Genomic DNA, 8,688 nt, shown 5'->3' with positions numbered 1-8,688 from the left:
TGGAATACGTTGGAAATTCTCCAGCATTAAAGGTGCTGTAAGTGGTATTCTTTTGTTAAAATAATGGTCTACATGTTAAAATAATAGCTCTACATTCCGACTCCTGATTTGGATGAAGTGGGAATGGGAAAATTATTCTGTTTACTGCAGAGTGGAGGGACCCATGTTACTGACCAAACACTCTGTATTAGTGATGGCTGTCAGAATGTAGAGCTATGTAACACTTATTTAACAAAGAAATACCACTTACGGCACCTTTAACATAGAAATGTAAACATTCATATACGAATCACAAACACGCGTTCTTGTACTCGGTAAGCGTTTTTTGCAGGGATTTAAAATAGAAAACGTGGATCTTGATTATACGGTAAGAGATTTGTTCACAATGGCATATTGATCTAGGTTGTCGTGGAAACGCTACTGTGTCATCCAGAGAACTTCAAGGGTTCTGAGAGTCTCGTTTTCCTCATGCAATAGCCCACAAAGCAAAACTGAACAGTGAAGGCACTGACAGGAGATAAGTCCATGCGCAGGGTAGACATAGACAGAGACCCTTGAAATCAAAGCTAACAACGAAACCAAACAATCGTGCCATTCAAACTGGATATGTTTTTACTGGGGGGCATAGGTCCTTTAATCGTAATTATCACTGACGTTTAAATCTGTACGAGCTACACTGCCCTGCAGAAGCTAATCGCAGTAACACATTTCTTTTTCTAAATTGAGTTATAAGTTCAATTAAACTTGAAAATCTGTTTTATCTTGTGAAAAAGTTCAATCTCGCTCTGTTTTAGAGAAAAGGGGTATAAAGAATTGCAATAACTACTAAATCAATGGATTAGTCATAGAACTTTAAAGCCATGTCTCTCAGTTCCACTGGTTGCAAAGTTACTGCGGTTAGCTTCTGCAGGGCAGTACAGCATGTCCGGAATTGCAATGAGTCCGGAAGGTTACCTAATGTTTCTCTGCAAACTCTGAGGTCGTCTGATAACAGGAATCCGATTCTAATTGACGTCTCCGCGATGTTGGAAACATGACGTTTCTGGCAGCTGGCAGGGAGTCGGATGAGATGTTTTGCATCCGTGCTCAAAGGCAGTAATTTGAGGGAAATTAGAGAGATCCTGAACGGTCTGCTGGAATCACGGGTGAATTCTAATATGTCATATTGTTACATCACAGGACCTCCCAGAGTAAAAGCAATCCAGTTCAAGTAGGACTTCAAATACTTTAACACTGAACGTTGAGACAAACAGTGAAATGATAAAAACAAATTATTTACATATTTAGAAAAAAAACAACACAAAGGATCCAGTGAGATAAATTAGCGAAACATTGCAATTAATAGTCACAATTCAATATGAAGTCACCCAAAACATGAAAGCTGTGAAACAGAAAAAGTGTCCCTTTTGAAAATGAAAGTTTCATCCCCTTCTCGACTTCACTGCTGGCCGTTCTGCCAGTCCGTCAGTCGCACCATGGCAACAGAAGACACTTTCTTCTTTCTCAAATCTTAGACAAAGGCATGTTTCTGAAAGGTGTTAAGATACAGTAGAAGGTTAACCACTAGACTACAATATTGCCACTATAGATAACAGTAGTTAAAGGAACACGCCAACATTATGACATTTACTGTTTTCTCCAGAGTCAGACAAGAAGATAGATACCAGTTTCCTCTCTATGCGTTCAGTAGAAAGCTACCTGGCTGCAAGCTAGCCTAGCTTAGCAGAAATGAATGGAAGCGGATACGGACAGTAGCCTTGCTCAAAACTCCGGGAGAGGTGTTTTTGGCCAACAGCTAGGCTAGCCGGTCTGTAGATCCGCTTCCATCCATTCATTCATAGACTAGCTTGGAGCCAGATAGCTTTCTGCTGAACACACAGAGAGGAATCCTATAATTGTTTAAAGGTAATCATACATCAAGGTAGGGATCCACCAAGACTGATAATGGTATTTGATATCGGGCCAATACCAGGCTAAAACAGGATAGAATAAACTAGAATTCCCGCCAAAACCCAAACCCTTGTGTAAGAAATCTAATTGAAGGAACTTTCCTTTGACAAGGAGTCTTCTTTTCGTGGCACTTTGCTCTTGTCTGTTTTTACTGGTACACACATTACAAAAACCTTCGTAAAAAATGTATTTTCCATGGGATTTTTATAAACTTTGGACATCTACTACATAATACTTCAGGCTATGGGACCATTATGTTTTCCAGCTCCTACCTCTCAGCTAGAACTTAAAAACAGGCATCTGGCAACCGGTAAAAAGAAATGTGAGTACACAAAACTTTTACTTCAGTGTGTTCAAACCTCTGTTACTCTATTTCATTAGCACTCAAAGTGATGTCTCCTTATTGTGTAAAAAAAATAATCTGAATGTTACCTTTCAAAAGAGACCAGACTCATGCATAAAGTGCATAAGTATAAAGTATAATAAATCGCAAATTACTTTGGGTATGCAATTGTCAAAAACAAAACAGAAATAGCCCCATTTTTGCCCGATGCTTAAGAGGATAATGTTCAGTGAAAGAGATTGTGACTCTGTATTGATCGACCGGTAACTCTGTATTGTTCGACCGGTAACTTTGTATTGATCGACCAGTAACTCTGTATTGTTCGACCGGTACTCTGTATTGATCGACCGGTAACTTTGTATTGATCGACCAGTAACTTTGTATTGATCGACCAGTAACTCTGTATTGTTCGACACTCAAAGTACATCACTCAGAATCTGTATCAGCTGTGACAAAGTGGTATCGGTGGATACATCCGACCGACATCACGCCATCTGCACCGATGTGTGATCACCACCACGCCTATTTTTGGGGGGAAAACAACTTTCTAAACAGAGAGTAGGTGGCGTTTGTTCATAAACTACCACTTTAGGACAAAACGAACAACGATATAAAACATACCGAAGACTATCAAGGCCCAGAAATAGTCAAAGCCTCTTAGTTTTAAGTCACCCACAGATTCATGAATGTAATATGTCAAATGTCCAGGTAGGGAGTGGGACATGGGGAAATATCCTGCAGCTGAATGGGGAAACACCGTAGGGCAGGGCTATTCAACTGGCGGCCCGCGGGCCAGATCCGGCCCGCGGGATGATTCTGACCGGCCCGCCAAAGATTACATGATAATAAAAAAAAATTAAAAAAAGGATTTTTTAATATTTTTTTTTTTTTATTTTTTTTACTTTTTTCTTTTCATGTCAACGTTAACACGCACAATTTAGCCAAAATTCACTCAATTAATGACAGATTTCATTGATAAATTGAGGGAAAACTTTGCAAGTCGATTTGATGAATTTGACATGCCCAGAGAATTGATGCATTTTGTGAGCAACCCATTTGCCAATGTAGCTGCTATTTCCACAAAAGGACAAGAGTTCCTTGCATCACTTCACATTGATGAAGGTCTCCTGCAACTTGAAATAATTGACATGCAAGCATCATCTGCTCTGAAGCAGGCACTTGAGAATGAATCCACCACAACATTTAGGATGAAGTGTATTCATGTCAAGACATTCCCCAAAATAAAAACGCTGGCAATATCTGTGCTAACAATGTTTGGCTCAACATACACCTGTGAATCCAGTTTCTCTCACATGAATGCCATTAAAACAAGCAACCGTGCCTCCTTGACAAATGAGCATTTGCATCACTGTTTGCGGGTAGCCCTCACTTCCTATGAACCCTCTTTCTCTGCCATTGCCCAGTCAAAGAAGTGCAATCGCTCTCATTAGATGTGTGTATGCAGGGGCGTAGCTGTGGGGGGGGTAGCTTAGGATGATTCCAAGGGCCCAGCACTGGGGGGGGGGGCCCAAATTTTGTGTGTGAGATATATAGAGAGAGAGGGGGGGCTTTGGTAGACTATTGCATTGGTCCATTCATTGAAGATGAACGCAATGCGACATCCTTTACTAGGCTCACCCACCAACAGTGCAGGTGCTGAACTGCTGATCCGAATGTATAGGTAAAAACCATATTATGCGTTTTCATCAATAAAAAAATGGCCAAAGAAAATTCCGCTTGCACGCTTACGCGCGCTCGCATTCACTGGGGGCCTACAAATAAATTCTTTCATGGGGCCCAGAATCTGGAGCTACACCCCTGTGTGTATGTAGGCTAGGCCTGTCTGCCCCCCACCCCCCTGATGTTTGAGAGTTAAGAGTGGACAATAAGTGCTAATAAGATGCTGTGATTTGCTGTTGTTGCACAGACATGAAGCACTTTTTCATAAGCTCAGCTGCACTATAAATGTGTTTTTTTGTTCAAGTGTTGATGTTAGAATGTTCAGATGCACATCATGCACTTGTTTGTTTTTTATTTTATTTTTATATTGAAATGTTGAAGAGGAGATGTTGCAGTTGTAGCACAGTCATAAATGAAGCACTTTTTGCAGGAGATGTTGCAGATGTGGCACATAAATGAAGCACTTTTTTTTAAAGGTATACTACTTTTGCAATGTAGTTAAATAAAAGTTGTGAAAATGTGGTTGCGTGTTGTGTCAAGTGTACATATATTCATAGCACGTGGAGGCGCCGTGGCAGTCCGGCCCCTGGCCCCTTGGGTTTCTGACAATGTGGCCCCCTGAACAATTTAGTTGAATAGCCCTGCCGTAGGGGAAGACTGAAGGAGCCTGAAAACGGATCAAACAGAACTTCTTCACAAGAGCGAAATGGCAGCCAGTGTTGGAAAGTAATTGCTTGACTTAACTTGCAACACAACAAACGTTTCTCTAAGTGTCCTGCAGGCCGTTTCAATAGGAACGGCGTCTATATTTTCCACCAAAAGGAGGACAAAACAACGTTCTCGGATGTGCCGGTCTGATGGAGGTTTCCCATCAGGTGAGAAGGAAGGGTCACGTTACCTTGAGGTGGAGAGTTAGCAGCACTACATCCACCGGCGCTCACTATGTGGTTGAGCTCCCTCTCCGCTCCAGAAATCTGTTTACCACGTGAAAAGAAATGACAATGAGTGATGAATAGAATAGACAGAACAAGTCATGCATAAGAATAACAAAACAAATTGCCTAAGAATAGAATGAAATATACTAGGGATGTCCCGATCACGTTTTTTTTGCTCCAGATCCGATCCCGATCATGTGATTTTGAGTATCTACCGATACCGATCTTTCCCGATCCGATCCAAAAAATATATATAAAAAAGTATAGATTTTTTTTATTTTTTATTTTTTTTATTCAACAAACATGACCATGTTCACGTCTTAAACTCATACTGAGGCCTTAGTTTTGGTTTTAAATTGCATATCATCATTCATTTATTTATTGTCACACAGAGCAGAAGAATTTTGCCAAAAAAAAACAATAGTATCCAGCTGCAGAACGGCAGACCAGCCACACTCTCAGAAAATCGGAAAATCACGTGATCGGCCCCGATCCCGATGACGTGATCGGATCGGGACATCCCTAAAATATACAGTAAAAATATACTGAAGTCTACAGTAGGTGTAATATTGCACAGTGTTGTTTCAAAAGTAAGAGTCCAGGAAGATGCTAACTGTCACTCTGTGCTCAGTGATGCAGTGAGGCACAGTGATGCATTGTATAGTCTGATGGCTGTCGGAATGAAGGACTTCCTGTGCCGTTCAGTGCTGCATTTAGGTAGTGTGAGCCTAGCATTGAACATGCTCCTCCTGTCAGCCAAGTATGTGTATAGTGGGTGGGAGGGGTTTTCCCTGATGGCCTGGAGCTTAGCAAGGCTCCTCCTCTCTGCCACCCTCGCTAGAGAGTCCAGCTCCAACCCAACCACGCTACTGGCCTTCCTGACCAGCTTATCCAGCCTGTTTGTGTCCCCTGCTCTCAGTCCGCTGCCCCAGCAGGTCACAGCGTACAAGAAGGCGCCCGCCACCACCGACTCATAGAACATCCTCAACATCCTTGTACAGACATTGAAGGATCTCAGCCTTCTGAGGAAGTAGAGTCGGCTCTGGCCCTTCTTGTACAGTGCCTCTGCATGTTTTGACCTGTTCAGTTTGTTGTCGATGTGCACACCGAGGTATTTGTAGTCCTCAACCATGTCCACATTGACTCCCCTGATGGAAACGAGGGTCACAGGTGCACTCCTCCTCCTCCCCAGCTCCGCCTCCAGTTCCCGGTATTCCCTCTCATCACCGTCCTTTATACATCCCACTATCGCAGAGTCATCAGAAAACTTCAGAAGGTGGCAGGACTCTGACCGATAGTGGAAGTTGTTGGTGTAGACGGCGAAGAGGAAGGGAGAGAGGACTGTCCTCTGCGGGGCCCCGGTGTTGCTGACCAGTCTGTCTGACACACAGCTACGTAGGCGCACGTACTGTGGTCTGCCCGTCAGATAGTCAACAACCCAGGACACCAGGGGGGCCTCTACCTGCATCGCCTCCAACTTCTCACCCAGCAGCCCAGGCCTTATGGTATCAAAGGCACTGGAGAAGTCAAAGAACATGACTCTCACAGTGCTCCCCGGCTTGTCTAGGTGAGTGTAGGCTCGGTTCAGCAGGTAGATGACAGCATCCTCTACCCCCAGTCGGGGCTGGTAGGCGAACTGGAGTGGGTCTAGGTGGGGTTTGATCACCGGGCGGAGTTGCTCCAGGACTAACCTCTCCATGTGTGATGTGGCACAGAAACGGCATGCAAAAAAACCACAACCCAAACACATCAACAAGACCGCCCCGGCTTAAAAGCAAGAACAAGTCGATTGAAACGCGCCAACTCTCTCGTTGTTTTCGTCTCGCAAAGGGAATTAAACGCCGTCCTTTGATGTCGCCCTCCAAGACCATTTCCCTCTCTTTCACTCGTCTTCCTTTCACTTGTCTAACATTGTTTTTTGGGCCCTCTGCTTTTCCCTTCAAGTTTGTGCCCTGAGAGTGTGTTATTTCTCATCGCTAACGGATGGTGCGCACAAGTCTGGGCTTCTCAAGTGCACCTCCGCTCCAGACCATCCTGTCCTCTCTCCTCTCGTCGTCTCTCAGCTGGTTTCACCATCTGCTGTGAAGGTTAGCCAGAGTGGTCCAACAGCTGGACATCCTATCGCTGTCTGGACTCTGGAACTCAATACACCTGACGCAGGTAAGGAACACCTTCACGCTAATGACCACAGTCTGAGTATGCGACCATGCAGACTTCGCAGACACTGGACCACTGTTATTTGCTCCGTATTCTTCGTGGGTCAAAGGAGAAAGTGTGCTATTTCTCTGACTCAATTTGTGAAATAGTATATGTTTTCATTTATCTGACACTTTATATGTATAAAAAACGGACAAACGGTATTTTTACATTTGAATGCATTGCGTATGTGGGATAAGCAGGTATCATCGGCATATTATAGAGATAATTTTTTTATACTTTTGTGATAATTTGTTTTTCTTATTTCCTCATGAGATATTGTAACTCCATAAATCACATGACGGGGATAGGAACCCTACCCTTATTTCCCACTTACTTATGTTGTCGGTGGGCAGAATCCTTCCTCAGCACGATCCACGCTGTTCCCCATACAAGCTCCGAATAGTTATAGCCACAACCTAATGCAACCTAGTCCAATGGGGTCACGTTCCTGTCTGTACAAGCTGACTGAAGTGCACTGAAATTAACTCTGCAGTGCACCCAAAGTACATTTGAGTGAGCCTCAGTCAGCTTGTACAGGCAACAGCTTGACCCCATTGACTCTGCATTGCTTTGTGGCTAACTATCCCTAGCTAGTATGAGGAACAGCATGGGAAAGGACTCCCTCCACCCATCCACCCACCCACCCACCCACCCACACACCCACCCACCCACCCACCCACACACCCACACACCCACACACACCTCAAGAGAAGTCTGCTCACTCCGCCGCCATCTGATAATGGCAACTAACAATACTAAAAAAGACCTGAACCTCTTCTGCACATGCAGCATTTATAGATTCGTCAAATGCAGAGGGCGATTTCCCCTAGAGGATTAATATACATATACAAAAAAAAACATTCATACAGTGGTTCCTGCCACTGAGTCCTTAGTTACCACGGCAACCACTCACTGCAGAGCTATCGTTATTCATTTTAAACATCTTTAAATGTCACATTTCATTTATAATAAATGTTTATAATAAAACACAAGATACTTGTGCCCTAATGATAAGGATAAGTGCTCAAGGAAGAAACCCACTCCCATTGCCAAAAGAAAGTCTATGCCTATAAATAGTTATACTATGCAATGATATACTACAACATGTATTACGTAGCCCATAATGACCCCCAAGCAGCATTGCCAACTTCAACTCAACATAAACAACATCACATGTTATTGGTTTCTCTGAATACGTTTGTTTTGCAGCGAGTAGTTTCATCGTTGCCACCATTGAAACCTCCCAGAGCGCCCGGCCTCCTCGTCATATAGCGCCTCCTATGGAGCGTCTCTGCTGGCGTGTTTCAGGCCTCATAATGTACCATTTGGTCTCTGCTAAGCCTTTCCGTCATTTCACACGCTGACACACACGGAGCGCTTTGGAAAACAGTGTTTTCACTCTCTGGTGTCTTGTCCTCAGGACAGAACGCCACTGTGTTTTCAATGTTTTCATGGAATTCTCTTTTTTTACCTTTACTCGAGGAACAAACAACAAAACGGGATAACCGATCCATCAACCCACGCACCAAGCCTTTTTTCTCTCGCTCTCTATCTCCCTCCCGGTCCTCTCCCTCCCTACCC

This window comes from Notolepis coatsorum (assembly GCF_963971535.1).
Source record: "Notolepis coatsorum genome assembly, chromosome: 1".
In the NCBI taxonomy this organism is placed as follows: domain Eukaryota; kingdom Metazoa; phylum Chordata; class Actinopteri; order Aulopiformes; family Paralepididae; genus Notolepis; species Notolepis coatsorum.
Note: the sequence above shows the minus strand (reverse complement) of the source record.